The sequence below is a fragment of the Muntiacus reevesi genome, chromosome 7 (assembly GCF_963930625.1).
Source record: "Muntiacus reevesi chromosome 7, mMunRee1.1, whole genome shotgun sequence".
NCBI classification, from domain to species: Eukaryota; Metazoa; Chordata; class Mammalia; order Artiodactyla; family Cervidae; genus Muntiacus; species Muntiacus reevesi.
The window spans coordinates 94,055,724-94,071,221 of record NC_089255.1 but is presented as its reverse complement, the minus strand read 5'-3'; positions in this window follow the sequence as shown (position 1 = coordinate 94,071,221).

Genomic DNA, 15,498 nt, shown 5'->3' with positions numbered 1-15,498 from the left:
TTTTTTTTACTTCCTAAGGCACGATGAAATATGACTCTTCCAAGTTTGAACCCTTGAGTGCAATGGCATTTTATCTGACTTCCTCTGAGCTTGTGATCTAACAGCTGTTGGGCAAATCCACTGTAGCCTGTAGCGCAATAATCGCAGTGTGTCCTGAAGGCTTGTACTCAGTTTTCATTCTTCCTGTATGAAACCTAACAAGGACCTTAACCACCAAGTGAATTCTATTGTGCGACCCTGGGAAAAATTCTCACTAGCAGCCCTGTAGCTGGCAGGGGAAACACGCAATTGGAGATATCAATTGAGAGCCTCCATCCCAACTTTGCCACTGACCCCATAAGCAACCTCAGCAAATCACTGAAATTACTTTCGTCCAGCTTTCCTTTTGTGAAATGAAAGCAAAATTATTTATTATTTCTGTCACAAGTTGGGGACAAGGGAGGTGCATTCATTTTACCAAATGAGCTAGCCATACCAAAGTTCACTCTGGTGGGGGAATGCTTTATTATGGTATATTTATTACATTACATCAGGAAATAATGTCCTTTAGCAGGGTGCAGATGGATAGGGAAATGGAATGCTAGAGAAATATAGCCTTTCTTTAAAACAAGTGATTCCCTGGGCCTGAACTGCCAACAGCATCGAAGTCTCTATGACCACTAGTGGCTATCCATTAGAAAAATTCTAGAGATCAAAGTCTGATATACAGAAACCTGGAAAAGAGACAGAAAGTCTAACAAGTCAATAATTTTACATTGTGCAAATCCAAGCCTCCCTATGTAACCACTACCCCAGCCCCTGTGTTTCTCTTTTTATATACAAAAATGTTTACAAATTGGTGTTGCAGTCTAATAAGCAATCACAAAGTGAATACATCATTGAACAATAGCCAAGTCAAAAGTAGAAATGATCAATACCCTTAAAAGTCTCTCTTGTACAATCTCATAATCATTACTATACCTTTTGTTGTTGTTTTTAAGTCACTAAGTCATATCTGACTCTTTGCGAACCCATGGACTACAGCAAGCCAGGCTCATCCATACTACATTATTTCCCCGAGTTTGTCCAGATTCACATCCATTTGGTCGATGGTACTATCTAACCAGATCATCCTCTGCCACCCCTTTATCATCTTGCCTTCAATCTTTCCCAGCATCAGAGTCTTTTCCAATGAGTCAGCTCTTCACATCTGGTGGTAAAATTATTGGAGCTTCAGCTTCAGCATCAGTCCTTCCAATGAATATTTGAGGTTGATTTCCTTTTGAATAGACTGGTTTGATCTTGTCATCCAAGGGATTCTCAAGAATCTTCTCCAGCATCATAATTCCGAAGCATCAGTTCTTCAGCACTCAGACTTCTTTATGGTCCACCTCTTATATCCATAAATGACTGCTGGGAAAACCATAGTTTTGACTAGACAGACTCTCATCAGCAAAGTGATAGCTGTTTTTTAATAGGCTGTCTAGTTTTGTTATAGTTTTTCTTCCAAAGAGCAACTATCTTTTAATTTCATGGCTGCAGTCCTCACCCACAGTAATTTAGGAGCCCAAGAAAATAAATCTGCCACTGCTTCTACTTTTCCACCTTCTATTTACCATGAAGTAATGATACCAGATGCCACGGTCTCAGTTTCTTGAATGTTGAGCTTTAAGCCAGTATTTTCCACTCTCCTATTTCACAATCAGCAAGGGGCTCTTTAATTCCTCTTCACTTTCTGCCAATAGAATAGTATCATCTGCATTTCTGAGGTTGTTGATATTTCTCTCAGGAAACTTGATGCCAGATTGTGATTCATCCAGTCTGGTATTTTGCATGATGTACTCTGCAGATTAGTTAAATAAGCAGGATAACAATATGCAGCCTTGTAATACTTTCCCAACTTTGAACCAGTCCATTGGTCCATGTGTGGTTCTAACTGTTGCTTCTTGATCAGCATACAGGCTTCTCTGGAGGCAGGTAAGGTGATCTGTTATTCCCATCCCTTTAAGAATTTTCCACAGTTTGTTGTGGTCCACAGAGTCAAAGTCTTTAGCATAGTCAATGAAGCAGAAATAGAGGCTTTTCTGGAATTCTCTTGCTTTTTGTGGTCCAAGGAATGTTGGCAATTTGATCTCTGGTTCCTCGGCCTTTTCAAAATCCAGCTTGTACATCTAGAATTTCTTGGATCACATACTGCTGAAGTCTAGCTTGAAGGATATTGAGCATAACCTTAATAGCATGTGAAATGAACACAATTCTATGGTTGTTTGAACATGCTTAGGCATTGCCCTTTTGGGGGATTGGAATGAAAACTGACCTTTTCCAGTCTGTGGCTGAATTTTTCAAATTCACTGACATACTGAGTGCAGCACTTTAACAGCATCATCTTTTAGAATCTGAAATAGCTCAGCTGGATTTCTGTCACCTCCACTAGCTTTGTTCCTGGTGATGCTACCTAAGGCCCACTTGACTTCACACTCCAGGATATCTGGCTCTAGGTAAGTGACTACACCATTCATGGATATCTGGATCACTTAAGAGTTTTTTTTTTGTATAGGTCTCTGTACATTCTTGCCACTTCTTCTTAATCTCTTCTGCTTCTGCTAAGTCCATACTGTTTCTGTCCTTGATCATGTACATCCTTGTATGAAATGTTCCCTTGATATCTCCAATTTTCTTGAAGGGATTTCTGATCTTTCCTGTTCTAATGTTGTCCTATATTCCTTTGCATTATTCATCTAAGAAGACCTTTTTATCTCTCCTTGCTATTTTCTGGGACTCTGTATTCAGTTGGGTGTATCTTTCCCTTTATCCCTTGCCTTTAGCTACTCACCTTTTCTCATCTGTTTGTGAAGTCTCCTCAGTCAACCACTTGGCCTTCTTACATTTCTGTTTTTGGGGATGGTTTTGGTCACTGGAGTGATGCTGCCACAAGCCAAGGAACACCTCTGGCCACCAGACACTGAAAAAGGGAAGGAATCCTCCTTAAAGACTTTGGAGGAAGCATGGCCCTGTTAACACCTTAATTTTGGACTACTAATATTCAGAGCTGTGAGAGAATAATTTTTTGTTGTTTTAACACATCTAGCTGTGGTACTCTTTATAGCAACTCTAGACAATGAGTGCTCAGTGACTCTCCAGGACTGTTTATCTAAGAGCATGTGTTGAAAATTGCAAACTTATTTAAAATTTTATATTGCAATGATTTGAGAAATAAAATAGATATAGAAAAACTCCAAAGTGAAAAAGATAGATGAACGTTCTATAGGTGAATATTCTATACTTGAAAATTTGAATTTTGAACAATCTCCATAAGGAATTAGCAAAGAGATAATCAGAATTACTGTGTAAAATATGTTTTAAATGTTTAAATAGGTTTGGAAACATATGTAAATCTTAAACCTACTTCTGGCTGAGAGCTTTTTTAGCCATGCTGTAGGTAGGCTACTCTATTAATTATGGATTGTTGAAATTAAAATATGTGATTAGGTTAACAGTTTAACAACTTGCATCTGGTTTGGTCCATCATGTAGATTCTATAATTTTAGTGGTTTTCTCTATATTTTCAGTTGTCAGTGCTTCCACTCAGCCAGCTGGATCATACCAAGTGTAGTCACAATTCTGGTGTCCAGAATAAACAGGGCACTCAAGAAGAATACTCACAGGATGAAGCCAGAGTAAGTACTCTAACTATTGATACGCAACATGTTGTAAATCGAAACTCTGAGCTGCTTGAAATAGTCTGTGGAATAAGGTAGAGTTAAAAAATAAACAAATGCATTAAACATGCTTAGACTTTACAGAAAGTTGGGGGCCATGCAGCCATTTTTAAGTTTTCAAAACATCCAAATCATTTTGCTTTGCCCTTCATATATTTTCAGAAAAATTTCATAAAATAAGTAGATACTTTTCACAGCTGAATGGCATACTCAAATTTCAGCATTAAACTTTCTTTTGGGGGGATGCAAGCTTTTTTTTTTTTTTTTAACACTGATTTTTGTTTTCTTTTTTTCTTTTCCTTTTTTATCCATTTGCTTTATTTAATAACCTTCTTTGCTTTTCTTTCTGTTTTATTTCTTCTTTTATATATTTTTCCGTCAGTTTAGATCATCAGTCCTCACTTGATTTAGCCTTTTGTAAAATATAGTGAGAACTTAGTAGTTAACTAAGCTGACCATAACCAACAAAAAATGAAATAATACTCCTGTGTAGATTCAAATAAATTATTTTCCTACAGTGAAGCTCACAAATAGAAATACATACATGAATCAATGACAGTTTTAATCACAAATGCTTTTACTGACAAAGCTTCAAACTTGTCTTATTTGTTTATATTAGGATATGCAATTCCTGGCTAGATTTACTTTGTAATAATTATTTGTAATAGGAAAATAATGATAGACTTAAGTAGTAATAATGCTACTGTTGCTACTATTTAGTTGGAAATTAGAGAGATGATATCTTTAAACACAAATTATAGAACTATCATATCAGAGTACTTTCACATTCCCATAACCTGAACTGTAAGTTACTCCTAAGCCCATAAAACTTGAATTGTCTTTTAATAAAATAGTGACTAACTAAAAAGGACACATCTACAGATACACTGATTTGTCATCACAGGAAAAGAATACAGATCACAAAGGCAAACTACGATACTTTTTGTCCAAACATGGGCCAATGGAGAGGAAGCCTTCCTACAGTTTAGCTGCTAATATGGAGAGAGAGGATAATGCTTTAGCCAAAAGTGTCTTGAGTGTCTGTGGTCTGACAAGGGAGGCCATCACTCTGGTAGGAAAGATGCATCATGATGTCTTTATTTGATGCCATTAAGCAACAAATTCATACAGCTGCCCACTTCCCCACTGTTGGCTGGAAACATTCCAGCTTGCCTGCCTTATGAAGCTTGACTTCAGAAGGCAAACCACGGTGAGCAGGCTGACAAAAGTATTCTAGGCACATGAACAATTTTCCCCATTGAAATGTTTGTAAATACTTACAAATATGAAATTTACAGTCTGGATGTCTGTACAAAAATCACAACATAAAATGATTTTGGAAATCTAAACCCTAAAGCACATGAAGGTTGTAAAGTTTTGCAAATAGTAGGAATTCAATAAATATTTTTTATGAAAAAAATAAATTACTCACACTTTGAAGTCTTTGTAATCTTCCTTGTTGCATCAAGTGCAAAAGTGAGTTCTGGGAACATGAAGTATTTTTTGTATAGGGAAAATAAGATGGAAGTAACATTTTTGAGTACCAATTATCTACTAGACCACTATGCTAGGTGTTTTACACAGGTTATTACATATAAATCTTATCTCAAGCAAATAATTGATATCTCTTTTTTACATATTAAACATAAGCTAACTGAAATTACTGGGGATATAAGGATTCCACAAGGGTAGTAAGTTACAGATCTAGTGTTCAAAGAGAAATTAGACCAACTGCAAAGCCCATGTTCTTTCTTCCATGTCTCACTTCTGGCTGTTTTAAAGCTGTGACCTGTAAAATGCAGTATGCATATGCTAAAGGTCATGTTAGAATTTTCCAAAGCTCATGTGGGTGTACAGATAATTTTGAGACTGTTTCTATTATATCTTTTAATTTTGGTGGGTTCTCACTTTTATTTTCCGTAAATTTGATACTACACCTGTGTTCTCTGATTCCCATGTCACAATAGCTCTCATTGCATCTTATAAAAGTATAATTCTTACTGACCACAAATCTTATTAATGTACCTTGACTTTACAGGGTGCAAGTCTCTGCTTTCCAAGTACAAATATAGGTGTTGAGGAATTCTTCAGTTATCAAGGCACCATGAACCCACAATATTCTTTGTCTTTCGTATCTTATAAATATTTCTGTTATTGGTGAAGAATGTCATTAGAAATGGAATATTCTTCACAAATTATAATGCCAAGAATTTGTATATATCATATGTTGGGTGACAAAGTGAGAAGTTTCCTAGGTATTCAAAAAGCAAGTGGTTTGTTTCTATAGAAAAAGCTTGTGAAAGCCAACAGAGCACTTGTCAAATATATTAAGTACGGTGATAGTATTAATATATTCCATTCATGAAACCAGATCACAAAATGTGTATTCCTAATATCCAAAAGACTTTGAAAGTCATTGTAGAAATACCTGCCTGGTCTGCTTTCTGCACTGTGGTCTTCTTACTGAGAATGGAGGGACTCTTATCTGATTCACTCATTTTATTTTGCATCTACATTTGAAAATATGCTTAAATCATGTAATAAGAGTAAAGCCTATTATCAAGAATAGTGTGTTGACAAATGAGATTGAATTAAACATTAATTGATGTTCCCACATATTTTTGAGTATGCCCAGTTAAATAAGATTCCTCTAAGAAAAAGAGAATGAGTAGGATTAACAATCATTAGTTTAACCTTAATAAAAGTGTGTGTTTTTCTTTTTTGTTTTTTTTATACTTTAAGGAAGTTGAGAAAGTAAACAACTTTCTGGAAAATCATTTTTTTGTGAATTGGTGTCCTCAACAAAAATAAAGGGAGTAAAATAAGAATTTCCTGCTGATTGATTATTAAAAGTACATTTTGATATCTAAAAGTGATAGTTTGCATATACATTTTAATGAATTCAGTTACATACTATTTAGGTAAACAAATTTTTATTCCTTTGATTTATAAAAGATGAAATAAAATATAATGATAATCTGTATTTTCTAATATGAGGCACAAATGACACTTACCTAAAGATAAAATAATTAAAGCAAAAAGAATCCAAACTTTAAAAAAGTAAATCTTTAAAAAGGATTTACAACTTGCAGTGACAAGAAATTTTAAAGATGTATATATATGTATATATACACACACACACACAAGTTGATTGTGTTGCTAAGTCGCTTTAGCATGTTCGGCTCTTTGAGACCCTATGGACGGTAGCATACCAGGTTATTCTCTGTGGGATTCTCCAGGCAAGAATACTGGTGTGGGTTGCCATGCCCTCCTCCAGGAGATGTTCCCAAGCTATGGATCAAATTGGCATCTCTTTTGTCTGCTGCATTGGCAGGTGGATTCTTTACCACTAGGTCACATGCAACACACATGTAACAGATATAAAACATATACATGTGTTGATTTGAAGCCATGAACAGCAAGGGTTCATTTACAGGGGGACTTTTCTCCATATTAAATATGACAGTACTTACCATCTGAGGTTGGTTGAATCGGTGCTGCAGAAACATGGGTATGGAGGAACTGTGATGGAGGTTTAGGTTAATATGAAAGGCTGGATCATCAGAAAAGCAAGAGAGTTCCAGAAAAACACCTACTTCTGCTTTATTGACTATGCCAAAGCCTTTGACTGTGTGGATAACAACAAACTGTGGAAAATTCTGAAAGAGATGGGAGTACCAGACCACCTGACCTGCCTCCTGAGAAACCTGTATGCAGGTCAGGAAGCAACAGTTAGAACTGGACATGGAACAGACTGGTTCCAAATAGGAAAAGGAGTACATCAAGGTTGATATTGTCACCCTGTTATTTAACTTATATGCAGAGTACATCATGAGAAACACTGGGATGGATGAAGCACAAGCTGTAATCAAGATTGCCTGAAAAATATCAAAACCTGAGATGTGCAGATGACACCACCCTTATGGCAGAAAGTGAAGAAGAACTAAAGAGACTTGATGAAAATGAAGGAGGAGAGTGAAAAAGTTAGCTTAAAACTCAACATTCAGAAAACTAAGATCATGGGATCTGGTCCCATCACTTCTTGGCAAATAGATGGGGAGACAGTAGAAACAGTGGCTGACTTTATTTTTCTGGGCTCCAAAATCACTGCAGATGGTGACTGCAGCCATGAAATTAAAAAACAAACAAACAAACAAACAAAAAAAAAAAAAAACAAAACCCACTTACTTCTGGGAAGGAAAGTTATGACAAACCTAGACAGCATATTAAAAAGCAGAGACATTACTTTGCCAACAAAGTTCTGTCTAGTCAAGGCTATGGTTTTTCCAGTGGTCATGTATGGATGTGAGAGTTGTACTGTGAAGAATGTTGAGTGCTGAAGAACTGATGCTTTTGAACTATGGTGTTGGAGAAGACTCTTGAGAGTCCCTTGGACTGCATGGAGATCCAACCAGTCCAGCCTTGAGTAGATCAGTCCTGGGTGTTCACTGGAAGGACTGACATTGAAGCTGGAATTCCAATACTTTGGCCACCTGATGTGAAGAACTGACTCATTTGAAAGGACCCTGATGTTGGGAAAGATTGAAGGTGGGAGAAGAAGGGAACGAAAGAGGATGAGATGGTTGGATGGCATCACTGACTCAATTGACATGGGTTTGGTTGGGCTCTGAGAGGTGGTGATGGACGGGGAGGCCTTGTGTGCTGCAGTCCATGGGGTCGCAAAGAATCAGACATGACTGAGAGACTGAATTGAACTGAAAGGCTTTGGATGTTAAAAGCTAAATATAAGTTATGTTTTTGACAGAAGAGGGGCAGCATCTGGAACTCTTGAGTTGTTAAAAGGTGAACTGTATATAGCTTTTACATATACATATAAATGCTATATATGTAATTATGGAGAAAATAATATAGTATTTTGATCGATTAAAGACTTTTAAACATAATGTTATGTTATAAAAAATTATGAGTGGATTTTAGAATGGAAAACTTAATTTGAAGGGAGCAAAAAAGTGATTTAAATGTGCAATACCCAACTTATATGTAAATATATATGTATATTTATGGTAGATATTCAACTAAAATGATATTTACAGTCATTTAGTATATTTAAAAGATTAACACAACAATAAGAGGTTAAAATATTAACACAGTACAGTAAAAATTATCTTCTTTGCAACTTTTATAATTAAGAATATAAATTTTTAGATATTTAAAATGTTTTAGAATACATACAGCTTTTAAAAATATGTAGGGGACACTTAAAAAACACAAAAATCCTGAATTCTACTGTTATTAGGCAAACGACAATGCTGCCGAGGGACTTGGAACTTGCATGAGCCAAAGGATGTTGAATCAACTGAGGCTTCTGCTTATTCCTCAGACACTGGAAAACAGCAGGAAGTCCAGAAAATATTATTGGCACTCAAAGAATGAAACAGTTACATTATAAAATATTGTTACTATGTTTTGAATAAAATTGGAGTTCAAAGGAGGATTGAAATGAGACTAGCTATTTGGTTAAAAGTAAAGATATAGTTTTGATTTAATTTGAGGTATCACCTCACACTGGCCAGAATAAACATCATCACAAAAAGGTGTAAACAATACATGCTGGAGAGGGTGTGGTGAAATGAAAACTGCTCTGCAGTATTGGTGGGAAAGTAAACATCACTATGAAGAACAGTGTGGAAGTTCCTTAAAAAAATAAGAATAGAACCACCATATGACCCAGCAATCCCACTACTGTGAATATACCCTGAGAAAACCATAATTCAATAAGACACATGTACCCGAATCTTCACTGCAGCACTATTTACAATAGCCAGGGCATGTAAACAACCTAAATGTTCATCAACAGATGAATGGATAAAGATGTGGTACAAATATACAATGGAATATTACTCAGTCATAAAAAATGACCCGCTTTCTTTTGGGTCATTTGTAGAGATATGGATGGATCTTGAGTATGTCATACAGAATGAAGTAAGAAAGAAAAAAAACTAAATATTGTATATTAATGCATATATGTGAGATCTTGAAAAATGGCATAGATGAAACTATTTACAGGGCAGGAAGAGAGACACAGACATAGGGAATAAGCATGTGGACTTAGGGGAAAGGGGAAGCGGGATGAATCGGGAGGTTAGGATTGACATACACACGCCCCTCTGTAAGATAGATACCCAGTGGGCACCTGCCGTATAGCCCAGGGAGCTCAGCTTGGCGATGACCTAGATGGGTGGGAGCGAGGTCGGGTGGGAGGGGATATATGTCTGCACAGAGCTGATTCACGTCACTGTCCAACAGAAACTAACATAGCATTGTAAAGTAATTTCACTGCTCTTCAGCCTCTAAGTCGTCTCCTATGCTTTGCAGCCCCATGAACTTCAGTGCAGCAGGCTTCCTTGCCCTTCACTTTATCCTGGAGTTTGCTCAAACTCCTGTGCATTGAGTCGGTGATGCCATCCAACCATCTCTTCCTCTGTCGTCCCCTTCTCCTCTTGCCCTCAATCTTTCCCAGCATCAGGGTCTCTTCCAAAGAATCATCTCTTCGCCAAATTATTGGTAGCCAAATTATTGGAACTTCAGCTTCAGCAATTTCACTTCAATAAAAAAAATATAATAGATATAGTTTTCCTCCATCTGGTTATATATTAGCATGAACAAAGAACAATAATGGTAGTAGTTAATGGATAGCATAAAATAGATTCTTCATAGTCACAGTCTCTATTGGAAATCTTACTGTTTTATTTCTTTACCTGGAATTTTCTGTGTGTCTACTAACATTTTCAGGCTTCCCTGGAGGCTCAGCAGTAAAGAATTGATGATTTCTTTGCAACAAGTAGTGAAGAATCTGAATTCAATGCCACAGCCATAGGTTCAATCTCTGGGTCAGGAAGATCCCACGGAGAAGGAAATGGCAGCCCACTAGAGTATGTCTTGCCTGGGACAAAGGAGGCTGAAGGGCTATCATCCATGGGACTGCAAAACAGTAGGATACTACCTAAAGGCAAAGCGACAGTAACAATCAACATTTTCAACAGGCACATTTAACCCAATGTACTTTCCCTATTGAAATAGTTCTAACGTATCTTAAAAAACTGACATTCCTTTTTTTTTTTTGCAAGTGCTCATAGTATGCTTTATTTGAAGAGTATGGAGTATTTTGATTTTTTATTGAATGCTAAAACACACAAATGCGACTGGACATATATTCCCATATAATGTTTTCCATCACATTAGCAACTCTGAAGACTGGTGAACACAGAATTCTTGCCGTCACCGTGCTAGTCTTTTAGAAGTTTGTTCCACTCCAATTATTCTCTTCTACTATGAGAGCTCTTCATTGTATTGTTTGATGAGATAGGTCCACAGGAAAACAGTAGTTCTCAAGGTCAGGTTTGCCCAGTGATGGCTTCTGAACTAAAAGTTTGTCCAGACTGAAGGGCTGTGTGTGAATAGGTCATGTTCCCACACCTGTGCCACTTTTCTGGGAACTGGCCAGTTATTTATATTTATCCTCACAATGGCTTTATTTCCCTCATCAAGATGAAGCATCTGTGGTTTAAAGAAACTTGGCCCAGGTCACTATGATGGACTAACTGGGACCTCCCTTCCACCCCTACTCCACCCGCCCTGACACACACATAATCTATATGCCAGATTTGTAATTCCTCCTATGGCTGTATTTAGAGTTAGGGCCCTCAAGTTGATTACTAAGGCTGACGTTGATCATAAGAGTGGGGGCTAACCCTATATGATTGGTGTCCTTTCAAGAAAGAGGAGAAAGAAAGATGAGAAACCAGGGGCAGATATGCTCAGAGAAAAGGCCGTGTGAGGACACAGTCAAGAGGGCAGCTATCTGCAAGCCAATGAGAGGCCTTCGGAGAAACCAACTCTATCGATACTGGACCTGGGACTTCGAGCCTCCAGAACCATAAGAAAATAAATTTATGTATGTTGAGCCACCTCAAAGTATGATGCCTTGTTATGGCCACCCAAGATGACTAAGACAATCACTCAAGTAGAGACATCACTTTGCTGACAAAGGTCCATCTAGTCAAAGCTATGGTTTTTCCAGTAGTCATGTATGGATGTGAGAGGTGGACTATAAGGAAAGCTGAGCACAGAAGAATTGATGCTTTTAAATTGTGGTGTTGGAGAAGGCTCTTGAGAGTCCCTTGGACAACAAGGAGATCCAACCATTCCATCCTAAAGGAAATCAGCCTTGAATATTCATTGGGAGGACTGACGCTGAAGCTGAAGCTCCAATACCTTGGCCATCTGATGCAAAGAACTGACTCATTGAAAAAGATCCTGATGCTGGGAAAGATTGAGGGCAGGAGGAGAAGGGGACGACAGAGGATGAGATGGTTGGTTGGCATCACCAACTCAATGGACATGGGTTTGAGCAACTCTGGGTAATAGTGAAGGACAGGGAAGCCTGGTGTGGTGCAATTCATGGGATCACAAAGAGTCGGACACTACTTAGTGATTAAACAAGTAGTAAGAGGGAACCAAAATCCAAAGTCATTGCTAACAATTCAAAACATGGATATTATTAATAGTAAATATTTAGCAATCACCTGGCTTCCCAGGTAGCTCAATGATAAAGAATCCTCCTGCCAATGCAGGAGAGGCAAGAGACGCAGGTTCGATCCCTGGGTCAGGAACATCCCTTGGAAGAGGGAATGGCAACCCACTCCGATATTCTTGCCTGGAGAATCTGATGGACACAGGGGCCTGTCGGACTACAGTCCACAGGGTCGCAAGAGTCGAACACGACTGAAGAGAGTTAGCACTAAGTCCCCGAAATCATATGGGCACTTGCTGAAGTACACATTCTCTCCCCACATTAACTGGCAAACCTGGTCTCATATACATTGATCTGTATGGTTTTTAGTACCTTGGCTCAGGTTGTAGACTTATTAAAAGGCAAAGCAAGGATTTGAACCTGGGCAGACAGATTTTTTTTTTTTTTAACTACTTCATTACAATTGCTTCAAATATTAGCATATTTATATTCCTCCTTTTCACTTAAATAATTTTGATATGCTTAGAGTTAAACTTCTGGGCTAAATTCTTTTCTTTTTCTTTCTTCTTTTCTTAAAATAATTCCGAGAACATTCAAATACAACAGGATTCAGAAGAAAGATGTTGAAATCAAACAGAAAAAATCATTTCACCCCTCATATTTTTTTATGATTTTCATATTACTCCTCAAGCCCTGGAGATTCTTCTGAAAACTAACTAGGCATCATTGGAGGTTTTCACACTCATAATATTGTAAAATTATTGGAAATCTAAACCACAAATGTATAAAATGCTAACATTCCTGTTAAATGACTAAGACTTAGTTAAATCTAACTTCATTCAGGGAAACATGTAATAATCAAATGTGAATGATGGACCTGGCAGTTAAAGACCTCTACTGTGTCCAATTTTAAACACCTGAAAGAAAATTGTTCTCTAGTTTAGCTTGAATGCTGACATGGGATGGCAAAAGCATGTTCCCATTAGAGAGTTCAACTGTTGGGGGAAAAAAGGCTAAATGTAGAATTTTTCAGTATCAAAGACTAGAGAGGCATCTTACAGATTCCCATACATGATAATCAACCATGTTTCTTTCTTGACTTTTCCTAACTATAAACTATACTTCTCTATTCATTTAAGAAACAAAAGAATGACTGTAATTTGCAACACAAAATCAAGTATAATTTAATGTCAGTGAACTAACTAATTACAGTATTTACTATGTCAAGTTGCACTTTGCACCGTGGTCTGGCTGGCTTAATTGAGTCTCTGTAAGCAAGATGGGCTTGCTTTGATTTGGTTGATTTGGTACTGAACATTATATCATCTCTTGCTAAAATCCTTCCCTATAACATCCTTCTTTCGATGGATACAACTAATTGTGCCCATGTTCCCACTCTGTCCACACCCTGCTGAAGGAGAACAACTGGGTGATGCTCCCTAGCATCCAAGCCCAAATCAGCCTGATTGGTGACAGTGGGAGATTGAGACTCCTTGGGCTACATGTTGAGATGAGAGCAATATTAGCAAAAAGAAGCTAGAGTCAGGCTTCAACAATCTGGAAACTTCCTGGAGTTTTGTTAATTTATTTACCTGCTTACTTGTTCCTTTTTCATTTATGCATCTATGTTTTAGAGTTCAGTACAGTTCAGTTGCTCAATCGTGTCCAGCTCTTTGCAACACCATAGACTGCTGCACGCCAGGCCTCCCTGTCCATCACCAACTCCCAGAGTTACTCAAACTCATATTCACTGAGTTGGTGATGCCATCCAACCATCTCATCCTCTGTCGTCCCCTTCTCCTGCATTCAATCTTCCCCAGCATCAGGGGTTTTTCCAATGAGTCAGTTCTTTGTATCAGGTGGCGAAAGTATTGGAATTTCAGCTTCAGAATCAGTCCTTACAATGAACATTCAGGACTGATTTCCTTTAGGATGGACTGGTTGGATCTCCTTGCAGTCCAAGGCATCTCTCAAGACTTTCCTTCAACACCACAGTTCAAAGGCGTCAGTTCTTTGGCACTCAGCTTTTTTTATAGTTCAACTCTCACATCCAAAATGACTACTGGAAAAACCATAGCCTAGACTAGTAGTGAAAGCTAAAGTGAAGTCGCTTGGTCGTGTCCAACTCTTTGTGACCGCATGTAGTGTAACCTACCAGGCTCCTCTGTCAATAGGATTTTCCAGGCAATAGTACAGGCCATTTCCTTCTCCAGGGGAATCTTCCTGACCCAGGGATCCAGAGAACATGGATCTCCCGAATTGTAGACAAATTTTTTACAGACTAAGCCACCAGGGAAGTCTTTTCCAAGGAGTAAGCATCTTTTAATTTCGTGGCTGCAGGGATTTTGGAGTGCAAATAAATAAATAAAGTCAGCCACTGTTTCCACTGTTTCCCCATCTATTTGTCATGAAGTGATGGGACCAGATGCCATGATCTTAGTTTTTTTAATGTTGAGCTTTAAGCCAACTTTTTCACTCTCTTCTTTCTCTTTCATCAAGACATTCTTTAGCTCTTCTTCACTTTCTGCCATAAGGGTGGTGTCATCTGCATATCTGAAGTTATTGTTATTTCTCCCGGCAATCCTGATTCCAGTTTGTGATTCATCCAGCCCAGCATTTTTCATGATGTACTCTGCATATAAGTTAAATAAACAGAGTGACAATATACAGGCTTAACATACTCATTTCCCTATTTGGAACCAGTCTGTTGTATATCCAGTTCTAACTGTTGCTTCCCGACCTGCATACAGATTTCTCAAGAGGCAGGTCAGGTGGTCTGGTATTCCCATCTCTTTCAGAATTTTCCATAGTTTATTGGGATCCACACAGTCAAAGGCTTTGAACTACTCAATAAAGCAGATTTTTTTTTCAGGAACTCTCTTGCCTTTTCGTTGATCCAATGAATGTTGGCAATTTGATCTCTGGTTCCTTAGGCTTTTCTAAAACTAGCTTGACCATCTGGAATTTCATGGTTCATGTACTGTTGAAGGCTCACTTGGAGAATTTTGAGTATTACATTACTAGTGTGTTGCAAGAGGAGAGGGAAAAAAGTTGGCTTAAAGCTCAAAATTCAGAAAACTAAGATAATGGCATCTGGTCCCATCACCTCATGAGAAATAGATGGGGAGACAGTGGAAACAGTGTCAGACTTTATTTTCTTGGGCTCCAAAATCACTGCAGATGGTAACATCAGCCATGAAATTAAAAGATGCTTACTCCTTGGAAGGAAAGTTATGACCAACCTAGATAACATATTAAAAAGCAGAAACATTACTTTGCCAACAACGATCCATCTAATCAAGGCTA